This window comes from Takifugu rubripes, chromosome 6 (assembly GCF_901000725.2).
Source record: "Takifugu rubripes chromosome 6, fTakRub1.2, whole genome shotgun sequence".
NCBI lineage: Eukaryota > Metazoa > Chordata > Actinopteri > Tetraodontiformes > Tetraodontidae > Takifugu > Takifugu rubripes.
In genome coordinates, this window is record NC_042290.1 from 7,159,807 (window position 1) to 7,179,657 (window position 19,851).

Here is a 19,851-nt window from a genome sequence, read left to right on the forward strand (position 1 = left end):
GTGAACAGCTTTAGTGTTCTCATGAAATGAGGAAAAGTCCCTCCAGAAAAGCCCTCCTAACAGAGCAGAACCTCTGCACTGTTCTAAAAGACCTTTGTTAGAGGTCACATTCAGGAAGCTGATGGTAATTTTTAAAAAAAAAAGAGCTGAAAGAAAACCTCCATTATCATAACTTTTGATGGTTTAGACGTTATTATAGTCATTATAGTTGAGAGTTTTCTGTCTTTTCTCATGTGGCATTAATCAAAACGTGTTTCATTTACCTCGCTCATCCCCTCTTTGCTCACTGTCGCAGAGCATGAAGCACAAATGAGAATCAGTTCAGATCAATGGTGCATTTGGGATTAACACAACTCAGAGTTGATCTTCTCCTCCTGTTTTGCAGCCATATTTGGCTGGGATGAGGCAGCCATTGATCGGTCATCACAGGCAACGGAAGGCATCACTCAGCAGCGTTTCTCTTCTGGCTTTTTTCTGGCTCATTTTACAGCACTTTTGCATGCAAATATTTGCAGGCACCTTTGAAAATGATCAAAATCTACACAGGAAACCGAGCAAAGGTCATTTTTTTGAATTATATTTTTGTAAAAATAACCTTTAAAACCTTTCCTTAGGCTGGCTCCTTTCATTTCTATCAGCCGCCGAAAGTCATGAAATTAATGAAAGACAAGACCTTGACCCTGTAGGAGGATCCCTGATGCTCAGTGGCAGGGGCGGCACGTACCTGCTCTTCAGAACCAAAAAAGGAACAACTTTGTCTCTCACACACGCTCAGCTGAATGCAAGTATGAATTCAAAACAAGACAGGGAGTCAATTAAGTGAGGCTCGACTGTCCTGTTCCCTCCGCTCAGGATGTTAACGCCATTCTCCCAGCCGGCATCCGGACAGAGAATTATCAGTCTGCAGAGAAGACAAAAGGTCAGACGTGGAGGAAAACACATTGAAACATGAGAGCAGATGCAAACCAGAGCCAGATATCGACCTTTCTCTTCCAACTGTATCGCTCCTGAAAATGTCTCTTTGGTTGCAACATGGTGAGGCGCCTGAGCGCGGCGCTAAAATGAGCCAGAAGAGCAGCGGAAACGGAGGTAATGGCACAGGAATTAGCGCAATAAAGAAGCAGGTGACGAGAACAACAGCGATAAAACCGTTAATTTTAATTACGGCTCAATTAAAAGCCAAAGCAAAGCTTATTGCACCCCTCTGACATTCTTGGTGTGTCGGTTTCAATTACGGCTGCGGCTCTACGCTACAGCGTGAGCGCTGTAAACACTTACATGTCCCGCTTGATCCACTTCCTCGTGGTGGCTGCGGCTCAGCTCCGACTGCCCCTTCAACTCAATCTGGATTTTTTCACTCTGAGTTGGAGATCGCCTTCATGAATTATCCAGCAACAAAGTTGCATAGCAGAGGAGCGGGAATGTTTCCTGCCGCCGGTGTCGTGCGCGGCTATTACGCTGCCATCCACTGGAGCTTTCGGCCCTGACCTCTGCCGTCTGTGTCCCTGACCCCAAATCAGTCTTTATCCTTTGTGCCTGAAGTTCAGTTGATGAGTCCATCAACGAGATCTTCTTCCTTGGTTTTCCAGCTGTTGAAATGATCAAAGCCATTATATTAACAGACAGAAAGGCTACATCACGACGCAAAGCCTCGGAGCATCCGGAGACACTTTTTGATCATCAGCTTAGAAAACGGTAAGAAAATCTCCACTACTACCCATCTCCCTGTGTCGGTATGTATTACTGACAAGCTGTGGTGACAAAATGCAGGCCATCTGTGCACGCAGGAGATTTCACACGCTGGTCCATGTTTGACTTCTGCTAGTATTTCCATCAGGGACACTGGCCAACCAGCACAGAGCAGGGACCAGCCTGTTTTTACCGGCCTGGTTTTAATGACACGTGCTTTTCACTGTCGGGGGGAGGGGTGTTGATTGTGAGCTCCATTTCTCCGTCTCTGCTTCCTTGTTCCTGGTATTGGGATCTTTTTGCACTAATCTTACATGCAGGAGTCATCCGGAGGAGCACGTGAGCGGCGACCTGTGGGTTTTAATTCGGTACAGGCATTTCTAATCCCGGTATCCAGATGATTGGAGGACGGGCTGCAGTGGGTACAATGAATAATTCAGTCTCAGCTGCTCACCTGGAATGGAACCAGCGGATGGAATCCAAACGATGTGGGTGATTGGAATCACAGGGCTGAGTTTAAAAAAAGAACAATGGCAGAGAGAATCGTATTTTTTAAATCCCTTCATGCCGACATGAATAGAGACCTCTACATTGTCATGGTTTTTCCTTTTTTTTCCCGCTAGCTCTGAGACTGGGAACGAGGATGCCGGTGCATCACTGCCACCTGTGCCGGCGGAATGACACGTTGCCAAATTGCTTCAGTCGGGAAATTAATTCCGCGCTCCGGCCAGCTCTTTTAGATCCCTGTCACCACGGCCTGATTACTGACTTTCACTTGACACCTACGAGTCTCTGCAGCAGCACGGAGAACTGCATTAGATGCAATCCGATCAATGCCAATACCCCCCCCCCCCCCCCCCCCCCCCCCCCCATCTTATAACTATGTGCTCAACTTCCCCACCTCAATCACATGGCCAAGTTCTGACGCGCACTCCAATGGTTACATGGCGTGGCTAAACACCCCGCTTGGTTCTTCCTTGCCCCACCTCCCCTCAGAATATTAATTGTGTTACTCGTCTCGGTCGAGTAACGCGATTCACTGACTCCCCTGCCACCTTTTATCTGCCCGCGTCGACGCTTCAGTCATCGACGATGCAAATTGGGAGCGACAGAGCAATTGCGAAACCCATCAGGCAGAGAAAGGGAGTGGAACAGCTCGGTCGAGATCAATGGAGGAGTCGGGATGGAGCTCGCCGTTGGAACTCCGCGTCGTGCAAGTGCGTGGTGTCACCTTTAGATGTCAAACAATGCATGTTAAAGCTTTATTTTGTGCCCAGAATCACCGCACAGATATGACTACGAAGCCATGCAGGTTTACGACAAATACGACGTCGGAACGTGGGTCACCATTGAATGATTGTGGCGACTAATCCTAAACCAATTTCCCATTCCAGCCTAAATCCCTCTGATCCCTCTACATACATGCATAAATTGGGACATGTCTGTATATTTGTGCACGCCTGTGTCCACAGTGTGTTCTGAACACATAGCCTCTAAGCTCCGCATCACTCATCGTCCTATATCATAGCCCCCCTCCTCGCCTCCCTCCAGCCGGTGCACGCGTGCCCGTGCACGCGTGCCCGTGCACGCCCACGCGCTCGTCTGCGCTCCCAGGTGCACTGAGGCAGAGAGCAGAATAGAGCCGAGCTGTGTGCGGTGACAGTGACATCCATCGCATGCAATGAATAATCAATGAACACCATCTGGCGCATACAACGGGGGAGCGCTCCAGTCGGCCCTTCCACAATGCCTTACTCTCCTTTTCCATTTCTGTGCACTCTTTCTCATTTCTCCTTAACTGTTTTTATGTTTTTCTCCCTCCCAACACACACACACACACACACACACAGACACACACTCACACACATACTGCATTACCTCCGGACCGCGGCTATCTGCGTCTACTCCCGTCTCCTTTTTATCTCCATTTATCTCTCTTCGCTCCCTGTTCAACTTTCCCAGCATTCTCGGTGATCCTCAGTAGCCTCCCTAGCAGGCCAGCCGTGGTATTCCTCATTCTAATTCCGTGGTCCAACCGTCCAGACAGCTAATAAGGTGACCTGGCGCCCTTAAAAAACGTTCACTTTTATGAGTTATAGTAACTTTGTCACTTATTAGAGTCTGCCCAAAGTGCTGTAAAAGTACCCCAATTATACATTGTAAAAGGACACCTGGTTTAGGAATATCACCCTTACACAGATCTTACACAGACCCTTTTGGACTCCTTTTTTTAAATATCAATCCTGAGCCATCACAGTGCTATTAAAGTATTCAGTAATGTTTCTTATTAGCATTTCTACATTTGCATCCGTTACTTTCTGACCTTCAACCTTCCAGAACTTATTGTCCATTTTAGCTCGGGGGCTCTGCAGTGTTCCAGAACAGCTGACAGGAGTTGTTGTCAGCTTCCCTGAACCCTGCAATGTCACCACGTGCTGGGGTCTTTTCTACATAAAGTTCTGGCCCTAACCCTTGAATATTCAGCCAAGGGTTAGTGGCCGAACTTTATTACTTCATTAGAAAGGCCATCGGTGCATCCGTATAAGTAATTCCACTTCCATATATGGGAGTGAATAATGACAGAACTGCATCGGTGTGACGTGATCTATCCTTGGACCGATGCCTGGGGTGTCCCTGGGGGTCCTGACAGGAGACCTTCTGTGAAAGCAACGTGCATATTCATGAGGAGAGAATGCTCTTTACTTTATGACACTGTAGCACAACGGTACCATTAGGGTTTGTGGTGGGAGCTGGCAAACTTTGAGGCTGCCACCTCCGACATTTTAACTCTGATATCGCCTTTATTTAAGGATCGTTCTGAATTCTTTTTGCATGTGTTTCCCCACCTGTTGTCTCCTCTTAAAACCTATTTTTCCCGAGCATTTGCAGCGCCGGTCGGGACGCTAGTCACGTTAGCTGATTGACAGCAACACCGTGTGCGCAGGACGCTCAAGAGCGTTGATAAGTGGAAAATCCGATTTGCCGTATGGCGCCTTGCAGCTGTGCAGAAATGTTGAAATATCACCCTGTGTCTTCAGCCGCATTGGATTTTCCTCTGCAGCATCAACTTTGAGCAGTGCTTAGTTCGCTGTGCACATCCATCTGTTGTTTTTGCTAATTCCATATGTATGAATATAAGCCGTGTTTTAAGAGCTTTGTAAAAATGGTGGGTGTTGTTGTTTTCTGACGGCATGTGTTCAGGCAATCACCCAACATTAATGTCACTTATAGATCTAATTTAGTGGGAACTCACAGTTGGAACCTATTCTGCTCAAGGAGCCATCTGGACCCTGTAATAACTGTCTACTCTATATGGCCAAAAGTATTTGAGCACCCATCCGAATGATCAGAATCAGGTGTCCTAATCACTTGGCCCGGCCTCAGGTGTATAAAATCAAGCACTTAGGCCTGGAGACTGTTTCTACAAACATTTGTGAAAGAATGCGCCGCTCTCAGAAGCTCAGTGATTTCCAGTGTGGAACTGTCATAGGATGCCACCTGTGCAACAAATCCAGCCGTGAAATGCCCTCGCTCCTTAATATTCCAAAGTCATCTGTCGGCTTTATTATAAGAAAATGGAAGAGTTTGGGAACAACAGCGTCTCAGCCACGAAGAGGTCGGCCACGAAAACTGACAGAGAGGGGTCACAGTCAGTTGCTACAGAGCTCCAAACTTCATGTGACCTTCAAATTAGCCCACGTACAGTACGCAGGGAGCTTCATGGAATGGGTTTCCATGGCCGAGCAGCTGCATCTCAGCCATACATCACCAAGTCCAATGTAAAGTGTCGGATGCAGTGGTGTAAAGCACGTCGCCTCTAGAGCAGTGGAGACGCCTTCTCTGTAGTGAAATCAGCCATCTTTGACACAAGGTTGTTGACAAAAGGTTGTTGACAAATATTTTATGGGTTAAATTTAAGTTTTGCTACAGATTCTGAAACCCTCAACCCCCCCCACCAACACACACACACACACACACACACTGCTAGCTCACAAAAAGCAACCATAATTTCAGCTGAACCCTTGATTCAATTGTTGTGAGTTATAGATTCGTGATTTCTCAGTGACAGAAACAAATAATCAATTAGTTTCATCAGCATTCATTTCTGAGGTAGCACTGACCTGGAAATGCCTCAAAAACCGTGTTCACCATAAACCTCATAATAACAGTAGGACAGGCAGAGCGGCGCCAACAAAGACGGGCTGACCAAGAGATTATCTGTGTTTCCAGACCTCAGATCATTGTGATTCATGCTGGCCTCAAGCAGCAGGTAGCAGAAACAGCTCTGAGCGCCCTCGGTCTCCCTCCACGCCATGAGGGTTGCGTCAGACAGAAGACACTGTTCAGCCCTCCTTCTGACTGCCGGGTTTTTGGATCGGCCTTATATCACCACCGTTTTACAGACTGATTATTGCGACCTTTGATTTGACGTTCGTATTAAGCTATGAATGTGACTGAGCTGTGCAACAACTGTTTTGCTCTTTCTAGCTCTTTTTATCTGGTAAAAGGTACAAAAAAAATGGATGATTTACTAAAGTTGTTTGGATTAATTACCATAATTTGGATTGGAAAGAATTCTCTGGTGAGTAGGAATGTCATTTAAAGATGTGTAGTAAGTAAAACACAGGAGCAAAGATGGATCCTCTCACGTCAGCTGCCTAATGTAAATGCATGTAAACTGAAAGTTTTCTGATGAAAGATGAAACGGAACTCCACTGACTCAACACTTCAGTGGCTTTCGCTCGTAAAGGGACGCCGCGGACGGCACGGAAAATTGGATCTGCACATTTGCGTCGACAGGAAGATGAATCTGCTGGCATAAATTCGAGGAGGAAAAGTGTGTTCATCGCAGAAACATTTTGTTTTTCGCGGAGGACAATCGACGGCATTTAAAAATACAGCAAAAGGAATTTAATCACATTTGATTTTGACCAAATCGTCAATAATTTAAAGGGTGAATGAATGTAGTAGAATTAAGGGCTCTTAATGCAAATTAAAAATGGGTGTTGAAATGATTCTTGAAAACGGGAAAAATATCATTAATCAATTAATTAATTACGGTAATTAATCAAATAGGAAAAATTAGTTTCAAGAGCCAAAATATATAACTGTAAATATCACTAAAAGCACAACAACCATGTTTTTATTCGAGGGAAAAAACAAACGTCACCCCTGTGGACCTCTGGCAACCGTTTAAAAGCTGGAACGAGAAAATAGCATGTGTGGATTTTGAAGGAAAACGGTGGCGTAAAGTGATGAGCTGTGTCTGCGAAGACCGATTTTTGGCGCCTGGCTGCTCGGTATTTAGCATATCCAAGCCAAATATGGCTAAGAGAAAGTCAGTCCTGGGGGTGGTTAATCCCAAACGTCCCATCGATTTCAGTTTGAGCCTTTTGTGTGTTTGTGTTCTTGTTCTTAATACATACTGAGCATCAAAATACTCATTTTACTCATAAATTGAGGACTTTTGGTGAAGTGAAGAAATGGTCCTCACAAATAAAGATACCTGTTTGAGGGTTAAACCGTGGTCTTAAGTTCAAGGTTAGAATTGGCTTTAGGTTAGGGATAGGTTCAGGGTTCGAGGATTAGCTGGGATGGCTTGAGTTAGGCTAAAGAGCTGGGTAATGCATAATGTCCATGAAAGATAGAAAAGCATGTTGGTGTGTGTGTGTGTGTGTGTGTGTGTTTTTGTGATTGCTTCTTATGTTCTGGAATCACACAGTGTTGGTGCCACCAGCTAATGGAACACTGCAGCACAATGCTGCAACAGTCAGCAGACATGGGAACACGGCAGTTCTTACGTTAATATAACACAAATGCAACAGACAGCGCTCCTAAAAACATCCCCGTTGATCCCAAAGGAATCTCAGGGGATCTGGGATGACTCAAATTCTCTGCTGCACACAGATCAAGTCACGGCACAAATCCCAATAATCCAAAGCGCACGAATCAAGAATAAATCGACCAAGAATGTCTTCACAATGTACAAACATGCCCACGGTTGCTGTCCTGCCATCTCCAGGGTGTGCAGCGGTTAATGATAAAGCCGGCACCATCTGCTCTCACAATTGTTCTCCACAAACACCTACACGGAGAAATATCTGATGTGTGGAGGTACTACAAAAACAGTGTGTGTATTTCCCTCAAACCACCTGCTAATATGTAGAATTATATACTTTTTTAGGCAGCACAATAACATTTAAATGTTCCAAAGTCACCGACTGAACCAGAATCCAGCCTCATTTGCATCCAACAGATAACATCTGTGACCTCAACGGAAAGAAAGAGTCCACGAGGCCTTGTTTTAAGGTTTAAGCCCACTTTTTAGTCATCAATAAGTCATTAGCACTACGCTACACTGATGATGCTGCAGAATACCCAGGAAGCGCTGCGGTCAGCCAAAACTGACGCGTGAATCTGCGTCTCTGAAATGTTGCGTGGACATGAATGTGTTCACAGTGCATCCTTTTCCTGCCGAGCCTTTGGTGAGCACGAGAGTGGGTGTGAAGAACGATGCGTGAAAGGTGAGACAGTGCTCACACTTTCAGTTGATGCCTCTGTAGAAATTAATATTGTGGAGCAGTGATGGTTTTCACCCCCCCCCAGACCGTCTTTCTAAGGTCATTATTTTGCACCCCACCTGTGATTATGGATGGAGCAGCTGGCCCTTTGCTGAAGTTTTACTCTGGAGGCAAAGAGACTGATCTCATCACTCAGAAAGCAAAGTTACAGTACTTATTACTCATCATACCTGTTAATCACATCCCTTTGGCACCTCACCTTGTATTATTTTGAAAATCCAGTCTCTCCTCTTACTTCAGTTACCTTTACTTCCTGCCAGGGTTGTTTCCCGCCCCTGTGGTTGTCTGGCTGATTGTCTTCACCTGTATCCTGGTGCTTAAATAGTCTGCGTCTCTGTGCTCCTGTGGCAGGTTGTGTTGTTCCTGCTTCCGCCCCATTTCCTTGTCTTTATACAGTAGTTGGTAGAGTGTGGGTATTGTTGGGTTCTTGGGCAGTGAAGCCTTCAGCAGCCTCAGACAAATGTTATTTCAAGTCATATGTTGAAACAGGCGGTGATGCATCAAATTTAACATTTAGCAACGATGTATAAATCCACAAACGTGCTTGCATTAGTGAAGCACTCTTTTATCCTGGAGCAGCAAAGAGCTGCAGTGGTCTTGGGTTGGGATGAAATGTGTCTTCAGGAACCTTTGTGCTGTTGTGGGTGTAACAGTAATGAAGGCAGCGGCACTTTGGAACGCAAATAGAATTTCCCCACTGTTTATCAGGTTAGAATGGTAATTCATAGATGCAGCAGCGCAGTCAGCTTTACTCCTGTTTGTCTTCAAATGTCACTTTTGCACGGAGAATGTTTGCAGCGGCGCTGAGGTATGGATTTTGGTGTCAGCCGCCCAGGATGACATAACGATAAACACGGGGAGCTGGCAAACAAAGGGCGATGGCGAAACAAGGTCACATTTACTGTCTCTTTACACAGAGGAAAAAGTCCTGGTCACGCTGGCTTAGACTGATTATCTGTCTCATCTAGGGGGATGGGGGGGGGCGGTCTGAGCCACATCAGAGCTCTGAAATTTGTTTTTCGATGATAGCAATCAAATTAAAACCACAGAGACGAGCGAAAAGGGTTTGGAAGGTGCAAGTTACTGTTATATAGCCAATCAGTTATTTAAAAAAAAAAAAAAAAAAAAAAAAAAAAAAATATATATATATATATATATATATATATATATATATATATATAATGTGAGAATAATTTACAAAAAAAAATTCAGTTAATTAGATCAACGTATGAAGTTGCAAATGTGAGGAACATCGTGCAGCAGCAAGTTGTTTTTTTTTGTTTTTTATTAATATACATTTCTTTCCTTTTAAAGTTGGTGCTAGGCAACAATACAAGCCTCCGTCTCACAGAAAAACTCTCATGAGCTACACTATTTTCTCCCCTGAGCTGCTGGTTCTTATTTAAACTGCAGTAAACTCATTTGATAAAATGTGATTGCTGTTTCCAAGCAACCGCTAACTCTGTAAGGAAACCAGCTGAACGCATGTGATATTGTTATTGAGGACAAAACAAGAAGGAGTTTTGGGCATTTTGCTGTGAGATGATTGCAGCCAATGGCCTGTTCGAAGGTCCCGGACTATAGAAGATCTGCCCTGATACGATAAGTGTGACGAGAACCGAGGAGCTATTATAGGCCACTAGTTGACCCTGAATTAACCAGACGCTATCGCTGCTCACAGGCAGCGCACGTGTGTCTCGCTACGCCACACCTCTAGCAGGAGAGCCCGGATTATAAAGTGGGGTCAACACACCCCGTCTCATTTGATTTCGCTGTTTCATTTTCTCCCCACATCAGCTGGGAAATAGGAGGGGAAGCGGCAGGAGAGGACGAGGAGGTGGAGTGGGGGTGCGCTGGAAAGCACAAAGTCACGGAGCTGTTTCATCATCTCTTCTGACGCCTCGTACGTGGGAGCGTTGGAGGCTGGGGGAGTTGTGCAGTGACGAAGGAGCGCCAAGATGTAAATTCTCACTCTTACAACTCAGGAGAGACGGAGAAGCTCAAAAAAATCTTCCAGAAACAAGGAAGAAACCTTATTTAATTAGCAACCAGCTAATTGGGAATCTCATCCAAGACTTTTTTGGGTTGTATTCACGCTTGCAAGAACAAGAGTGTCGACATGAGCGAGTCTGAGAGACGCGACTCACCTCATCTGATGCCAACAGTTGAATTATTGTATATTTATATATTACTTTACATTTCTGACCTATCGTTTCTATATTATTGCGCTGACCCCAGAGTGGGCAGACCAAGGGCGTTCTATTCCCCCGGTGGCCCTCTGCTGCAGCTCAGGGTCAGGGAACTGCTGCAAACCTGGAGCTGGATATTGTTACAAATTTGTCTCTGGAAGTTCCTCCAGGGATTATTGTTTTATTCAGCAGACCACATTGCTGCTGTATGCTAGCTTTATTTGAGGTCATCTCTGTCCTGAATGTGAACACATGGCATGTTCTGTGTTCATAACCTTGAAGAGCCAATTAAACAGCGGACTGTAGAGTGGGGCGGGGCTTTATTATCTGTAGCATCCTCAGTTAATGTGCTGTAGCAGCAAGCTTTGCAATAACATCCCATCTCTCCGGCGGCTCTGGCAACAGTTGCATCTTATTGTAATTACGCTGTAAGTGTAGGTGCTGCTTAAATGACACACATATTCCCCTGTAAGACAACCGTCTGTCATCGGCTGTGATGATTGTTCCACTCCAGTGTAATTGTTTTGGGACGCAGCAGAGTCTCCACCGTAAAAATGCAAATGCAGAATGAGACCTGGAAAAGAGGAGAAAGGAGCACCCGTAAGTCAAAAACCAACATTATTGCTGGCATTTGTTGTCGACATGATCTCTTCCTGAGCTTTAACAGGCACCCAAGTGAGACCTTCATCTTCCTCCTTGTCTCTTTTTGGTTTCCGACTGAGCTTTATGGAGCTCCTTTATGTTGGACACAGCGGCCTTAAATGAAGCGCATTACGTCCAACACACGTAATCTGATGGTAAGCGTGCAAGTCATTCGCGAGGACTCTGTGTAGACGTCCCTGTCGTCATTTTAATCTCATGTAGTCCATCAAACAGCAGCAGAGTTGATCCAATAAATCCCTGAAACGTCAACCTGTTATTGGCATTACAGCAAAGGTCAGGTGGCCACCAAAGTTAATGGAAATTCATCTTGCGGGACTGTTAATTTCCGTGAAAATGTAGCCGAAATCCGTCCGATAATTTGTTGAGATAGAGCGAGCCGCCCGCTCAAACCGACTCCGCCATCCCCGAGGCAAATACCATTTAAATTTATGCAGCCGCTGACGAGTATTCCATTTGACATGACAGTAGAGGTCACACAGATTGAACTATCATTGTCGAAAAAGCACTTTTGATTCGTTCGTGATGGCGGAATCATTGACACTATTGTTCCAGGCTGTGCAAACCAAGAGAGCTGGTCGAAACCTGTTTTTAATGACGAACCTGTGGCTGACAGGAAGGGAAAGAGGAATATTGTATATCGGATGTAATATCGTATTCAGGATGTGAGTTTAATGCTTGACCTACAATATATGCTTCAAGAAATATCCAGTAAAATAATCAGGATGTATTAAAAACGGGCCTTCTGGCAAAACACTTGGCTCTGATGCAATGATGTGTGTTATCTGTAAGTTTTTATGGCAATGTGGGGACATTTTTTGTCACTTAAAAAAAAATCGACTTGCTTTTATGAATAAAGTCAGGTTACTATTAAAATCCAATAAAAACAACTTCTTTGCTGAGAGGTTATGCATTATTTATTTAGTAAACATATTTTTGGGCTTTTACGGCTAAATTCCAGCCATTAATGTGGAATTGTGCAGTAATGAAGCCCTGGACCCTGCAGCCCCCCCTTCACAATCACACCAAATAATTCTAAAGTCTCGCAACGCTGCTCTATGAAGTCATTTTAAAGAGCATCCAGACAGGTTTGAAAACTGCAGTGTTTGCTGTTACTGTTATTGGTGGGTGATGTCATCTTCCTGCGGTAGTCTTTTCAGAGTAAGAGGACCTTGAATGCAGCTCTCCTATCGATTCACACGCGCAGGGTGGTGAGGAGTGGGAGGGAGACGCCGTTGCCTTCGAAGGTTGTGTTGCAGGAACATGGTAAGTTTCAAATATCTTAATTAACCATGAAACGTGAAACCAGCACGTGCACGGTAAACAAATCAGGCCTACAGATGCTTCAGCGGGTTCTGCTGCTCTGCTCTGCTCCAGGATGGAACGATGAGCATCTTCACGTCTAATAGCTGTGAATGATTCATTCCCAACATAGATCTATTTTTGGACCAACAAGGGAGGGCGGGGTGGGTGAGATATTCTTCTCCCAGTTATTGAATAATTTACAGACCTTGCCAGTGTACTCATTAAAGCTCTACAGTAGGCTGAGAAGGAATGATCAAGAGAAGAGAGAAAGAGAGAGAGACATCAAATGAGAGGGAGAGAAGCAGAAGGACTGTTTTTGGTCAGTCTACTATGGAGAGGGGGAATGGACAGCAAAGGAGGATGGTAAATACATGAGAAGAAAGAGAAACGGAGCATATAGTAGAGAAGGAGGCAGAAAGAAAGAGAGAAAAATTGCTTTTCTTGGTGTCATGATTAAAAGATTCATGGGAGTTCAAGGGGAGCGGGCCTGGCCCTTCCCACAGCTGCTCTTCCTTTTGTCTGCTTTGAACTTGGGATGAATCGACGGGGCTGAGGGTTGCTGGGTAAACCCAACTGATCGAGGATACGAGGTGCGGCGCGGTGTTTGAATTAGTGGGTTCCAGAACAGCTGAAAAGGAAAAAGGAAGGGAGGCGAGAAGAGAGAGAGAGAGTGGTGGGTGAGATTGAGCATGGGGGAAAAGAGATAGGGATGGATAGATAGATAGATAGATAGATAGATTTTTTCGAGTGGCTGCCATTAGCCACATTAAAGTGCAGATGAAATACCACCACTGTTGGCCCCCAAATTACCTCGGAGAGTTCAGCATTAATTGAGCGTTCACTTCCCCCACCACCACCAACACACACGTGCATGTGTGTGTCTGATTTTCTCTACGTTCAGAGGCTCCACCGCTCCACCAAGCTCTGTTTCCTCCTCCTGCCCGGCTCCGCAGCTCTGCATACTCGTAGATTAGGACAGGACCCGGGTCGGATCCCCTTCTTTTTGCCGCCTCAATATTTCATCAGAGATGCGCCGTAGAGACCATCAATGTTTAATGTGCTTTCTGTCTCCCCTTCGGGTGTTTCTGACGCCGGCGACATCCGCGGCGGCACTCGTGTCGGCCTAACAGCCACTGTGGTATTGGCTGCTATGATACATGAGGTCTGAGTCACATTTTACTGGCTGTTTAATGGAGCAGCCGAGTCACAACATTGTGTTGGAACAGTGCTCCTTGTGCCTGCTTTGGGTGATTAATTACACCAACATGCTTATTATTTTCCAACCTTGATTCTGCGTTCCAGCCTGTCATAACTCTTTTTATCATCAGCCTATTGATAAGATCAGAAATTACAGCGGGGGTTGCAAGAGAAGCAATGACGCGATTGATTCGAGCCGGCGGAGCATGTGATTATCGGTGGAGAGGAGGCGGGTTTGCGTCTCTGAATGTCAGCCCCATAAGACTTTCTGGCCTCAGCACTAACTACTGCCTGCTTGTCAAAACCGTCGCATATGCCCTGGGTTGTTTTAATACCCTGCTCCTCTTGTTTTGTATTAATAGAGATTTAAAAAAAAAAAAAGAAAAGGAGGGGGGTAAGACCCAATCTAATCTGGATTACCCGTAGCTTCATCCCCACTGGCCGGTGCAGTTCTCTGGAGAGCCCAAAGCTTGTGTGCAGCAGCATTTTCTTTGAGCCATCTGCAGCCGTGGTGGTATAGCAGGATGAAATATGGAATATGAATGAGTGCTTCCCCCCATAAGAGCTTCCATTAGAGACCACTTAAGGGGCTCTGGTCCATTATTGAGAGGTTGCAGGGGTGTGAAGCGGCACTGTTTGAAGTCAGAAGTGGTGGTGAGGACACACATTAGAGGGTATTGCATCTCTGTATCATTATTATCAATGTGGATCTAAAATGGTAACGGCTGACAATAACTGCCATTGAGCAATCCTGCTCGACCACAGACGGATCTTTAGTGACCGCGCGGCCGGTATAAATATCCTCCGTGCAGTCGTGCTGTATTTGATACGTGGACCTCTGCATTGAAGATACACTCTGGCCTTTTCCGTTATCCTTCATAGACCGCTAACTGGCAGCCATTTCGCACGGGAGGGGCGATTACGTAGCATCTGAGAGGTTATTAAAGCCATTGTGTCTTGAGAAAGACGAGCTGAAAACTGCAGAGACAGCCAGCAGGCAGAGGTGCAATGGCCTGTGTCTGACGAGGGACCGCTCCTCTTAAATAACAGCAAATCTCTCCACAGGTGCATTGCATTCCGCAGTATTTGCCGCTAATGAGCAGATAGCCTGTGTAGCCCGTGTTAGTCTGGTTTTGATTTCCTTGCTTGTGATCATTAGATTTTGTTGTCAGTGGGGATTATGTCACTTATTCCGCCCACTTACTGTACACACATAAAGAGACAAAGTGAGTGGTGGAGGAGGAGTAAACAAACCCTGGAAGTCAGAGCTCTTCTGTAGCATATTAGCCCTTAGTTGTCTGATTTTAGCTGCTAATTAGCGATGCTAAGGTCGCGACGGCGACACTTTGTAACACGAGTCTTTCAGCCAGACAGGTCGGAAGCAAAGGAAGAAGGGTGCGCAATTTTTGTAAACTTGATGCGTAAAAGCAGCAAGTTTCACTTTTACTTCTGTCGACAGCATCAATCCCGAGCTGGCTGCTCGGTTGCTAGGGCAACTGTGGATCATCAGTTTGGCATTGCCTCTTCAGCCAACGCTCGACTGCAGGAACGTAGCAGCGATTCCCAACCGGTGCTGCTTATTTTAGCCAGGGAGGCCCGACGTATAGATGACAGGCGGGACTTTCACGTTCGGAATATTTGCAAACAAAAAAGTCTCATTTTTTAAAATCCTATTTCATGAGTGCCTTAATTAAAAGATGCTGCCTGCTTTTAGGTCTGCACATTTACAGACAGTGAACATGGATTTAAAAGTTTTATTTATTCATTTTAAACTCTATATTCCACCAGGAGATGCCCGTAATTACTTTAAGCAATATTTATGCAAATGAAATTTGATTGTGTGGTCGGAGGCTGAAATAAACCCTCCAATGACGTCAATGGAAGGTTTATTATTCATCCAGCGTGCCATGTTGACAATGTTGACACGCTCAGATTTTAGATCCGTGAAAGTCGATATACTGTCAATATAGTATTATTAAGTATGAATCCTAATCGCTCACGCGATGTTGCACAAGCCTGGTTGTTTGCGTCCTTGTGTTTCCTAATTAAAGCTAACGAGTCTGAAGGAATCGCGTCCTTGAATGGATGCAGGATAATCCTCACATTCAAGGTTTGCAGGAATTCGTTATTATTAATGTCACCGGCATTTGATTCCCTCCTCCATCCTATAGGAGTTGAAATAGTTTACATTCCAAGATCACCATCAGACCTCGCCTTCAGTCAGCGTGACTTATTAAAGGGGGGGTGGTTCCCCCCACTAGGTGATTAACTTAACCTTGATTCGCACGGCCACATCCAGAACAAATGAGTCCTGAGTGGGTTGTGCTGGCTGAGCTGCCCCCCACCCCCCACCCCCCCGGGTGATACGACCACATTAAAGATCGTGATTCTGAAGAATGATGCTGCAGATCATAAAACAGGCCTCCCTCTCTGCTGGAACCAACCACTGAATTATCCTTTAAACTATACGGAACTACTTTTTTGCAATTACAAACAGGTGTGGAGAGCAAGGAGAGAGAGGGAAGGCAAACAAAAACAACTGTTTATTGTTTACATTTTGCTGTTGCTTTAAGGGAATTCCTATTTTAGTCCAGTGAGCGTTTAGTAGGGATGCACATCACATACTGTATCTGGCTGATGTTTATTGGATGTTAATTCAAATCTTCTTGGATTTTTAGGTATTAAAAGCAACAGTTTTTGTCAACAACAACCGATCATAGAGACTCTCGTTTACTGAAGAGGTCTTGACTTCCCAACACAGTAGATAATATAGTATAATAATATAATATTCAGCTTTAGGTAAATACAAAGAGTTTAGATAGAGACAAAATGGCGTCAACTCAACAGATCTAAGTCACCAGAATTCTTGGCATTGTGCCGATGATTTATGAAAGTTATAACATCTGTTGTTACTTTGTTGGTTTATAGTAATAATCAGAGGTCACTGAAGATATTAGAGTTTGTGATTATGAAAAAAAGGCCTGCAGGAAGGACCAAAGAGTATTATTTTACATTATGGTCTGATTGCATAAATACAGTTAATGGGAGGTTTATCCTTGCTTTGAGGATAAATGAGACAGTCGTTGGAGTTGTTTTCACTTTCAGAAAGTGTTACATCTGCACCAAAGCACAGCCAATATCTTCAGGAGAGAAAAGCTCATAATTAAGACATTAAGTCTGATCCTCTCTCATCTGCATCTTGACAGCAAAGATTTCTCACTGCCTTCAGACCGCCACATCCAAGTAAATCCTTACACTTTACTGGTTTGGATTTCAAAAGAGAATTCACACATGACAGAAGACTTTGGAGTGTTTGGCTTTAGCTTCGGGGGGGCATAAATGTGATTTGCAGCATTGTTTTTGTGGACTGATTCAGGATCGACCACAATCACAATCACATCCAGTAATATTGCGCAAATAGAGCAAAAATATTGCCAAAGAAGCAGATGATTCTGGGCTTTCAGTTGTGTGCTCAACAAGGGAGGCAGCGTAAACGCGGCACTTCGGCGTCGTCTCGTCTTCCGAACTGGGGATAAAAGCCAGCAAGCGATTTTGGATGTTGCAAAACACAATTGTAGCGAGAGAAGAAAACCTGCCTCGCTCTCCCACATGTGCGTTTGTCTCTCATCTGCCCTTTCAGCAGATTAAGACAGATTTAAAGGTGCTGTGTGGAGCTCTCAGAGTAAACAAAGTTTTGATTAAAGCTGTTTCTCACCAAAGTGCATTGTGTTTCCCCTGAAGGTGCAATAAAACATTTCCAAAGTGTTTTCTCTCCTCTCGTGCTCTATTGCTAACTCCAAGAGCCCCAACACAGAGCAATAACGCTTATTAACATTATTTATTTGTTCTTGTACTGCTCTGAGACAATTTAGCCCCCCGCAGGGAATCAGTAAGGGGCAATTATCTACTCTTAGCCTCGCGCGGAAATGGCACCTTTTCATGCACGTGCATGTGCACAGGAAAGCACGGGTGAAAGCTCATCAAAACAGCGTTTGTGGAGCCCAACGGGAGCTCCGCTGGGCACCTTTAACAGACACAGAAAATTGAAAAGAGGCAGTCAGAGCTGCTGCAATGCCAGCCAGTAGCTGTTGGTCTGTGTTGACTCCTGGAGGTTGCCCGCCATTCCTCAGCCCCAGTTGGTTAATATCAAAGGGAGCCCGCCGCCGGGGTCCTGAGAGCAAATGATTTGTTTAAAAAAAATGACATAATGCTGCGTCCCATCTCTCCAGAGATAAGGGTCGGGCCCGTGCTTAAACAGAATTTTCTCAGGCGAGCGGGATCCCGCTCCTATCAGAGGGGGCCGATGCGTTGCAGGGGTGCTCAGCTGAGCAGGAAGTCTCAGTCAGCAGGCTTCTCCTAGTGCTCCTCTCAGCCGGCTCGCCTTTCACTTCCACTGCCTACCAGACTGACACCTAAAGTGGCACTAATTGGCATGGGCTCTGACAGCTATCCGATGTGCCTGTGAAACTTTTAATGACACGGCTTACACCCAGCAGCATCCAGACTGGCTCCCGTTATGGGAATTCTGTAAAAATACACCCAAGCTGTGCCGGCCGTGTGGCACTATGTGTGCTGCCTCCTACTTTCCCATCCTTTGCCCTCTTCCTCCTCGTGCAGAAATACCCATGTAGCAGTGCTAACACAATGCCCATCGTTGCACAGACGGGTGCTGTCTTGCACTAATTGTAAATTATGAATGCAAAATGCAGCACTGCTTATGAAATGGAATAAAACTCTTATTTTACCAGGGCGTGCAGTATAATCGGTATTACTGCTTTTCTTTCTTTTGCATGGACCATAAAGCTTAATCTGTCTGTATATTCCTTTTAAAGCTTTAATCCATATTTTAAGGTATCCCTCTGGGAAGGATTTGCGCAGTCGAAGGGAATGCCTCGTTTTTCTTCCTATGTGTTGCTTTAGGAGATGTTGCCCTGTAAAAGGCAGATTGTGCTCATCATTAATCATGTGGGCGTGCGTAGAGATGCGTGTACATGCAGGGACAGAGAAGTACGCACAAGTCAAGTGCACAAATAACAGCACAAATGCTCAACAAGCATCCACATGGACGCAGCATAGGACACAAATGTGAGGCATGGACACTGCTCTTCATTATTTCTTCACCCTCCCACTCTGGGTATCCCCCTCCGGGGTGTTCAGAGTGCTCTCTGTGCCTCCTGCAGCCACTCACGCTCTTCACCGTCTTGTCTGATGAGCAAAGCGTGGAGCAGAAAGTGAAGTGTTTTAGTTCAAGATTAAATCCAGCCGACAGAAAAAGGAGAAAGATGCTAACGTCTCAAACGTTTCACAATCCCTGTCCTCCTGGGTGACCACGGCAGATGTGACATTCTCCCGCGTTGGGACCGAGTGTCTAGTTACTTGTGTGCTCCGCTGCATATAAACATTCGCATCATTTCAGGTCATGGGACTGCGGCGGTGTGGGAGTCGTGGTCAGGAGGAATAAAGAGACGTTTGGGAATTAAGGGCGGAAAAAGGGAAAGGGCAGAAACACAGGGATAAAAAATGATGCGAAAGATGAGGTCTTCAATCCCTCCTTATTAAAGGCCACTTTCCTCTCACAGCAGGCCCGGGGAGATTGCACGGCAGCAGTGGCGTTGCGGGACATAAAGCGCTGTCTCAGCAGGGTCACCTTGTGGCCGCATGTCAGCAGGTGGTAAACAAGCCGTGATGTTGAGGGAGGAGTCCCAGCAATCGCTCATTCTGTTTCCCTCTGAATTTAAAGTGAGTTTTTTTGCATCCAAGGTCACCGTTGCTGCCCTGTCATCAGACAGCGCCGTTAAGTTTCGGGATGACCTGATAGCCCGGGTTGAGGAGGTGGGAGGTCTGAAACAGCAAAAGCAGGAAAAAGAAGAAGGAGAAACGACAGCGGCATCAACGCTTCCGCCAAAATTCACGCAATGTGTTTCAAATAACGAGAACTCAAACCAACAAACCTTCCACCAACACCGCCTGCAGATAAATCTGTCTCCAATTGCGATCATCAACCCTCTCTGACAACATTCCGAACCGACAGCCGACAGAATTAAAGCGGGAAACGTGAATCCCCGTCCCCCCGGCCAACAAGGGGGGCTCCCAACCTTGGATTGAGATCAAGCACGGCGGGTGGGAGGGGATTCTACAGGCCCTTAAAGGATGTTCACCGAGCTCTTGTGTTCAGCTGTGCAAGTGCAAGAAAAACCCGTATGATGGTAACAAAGCGCGCCCAGTTTATG

General features: G+C 45.5%; 1 long non-coding RNA gene across 1 annotated transcript; it reads right to left on the reverse strand.

The window, feature by feature from the left end:
* Positions 1–203: 203 nt before the first annotated feature.
* LOC115250116 (uncharacterized) lies at positions 204–1,808 on the reverse strand. The gene is made up of 3 exons (XR_003888657.1): positions 1,279–1,808; positions 984–1,056; positions 204–901 (listed from the first exon to the last, which is right to left on the reverse strand). It is a non-coding gene; the product is annotated as an uncharacterized lncRNA (long non-coding RNA).
* Between the last annotated feature and the right edge of the window lie 18,043 nt (positions 1,809–19,851).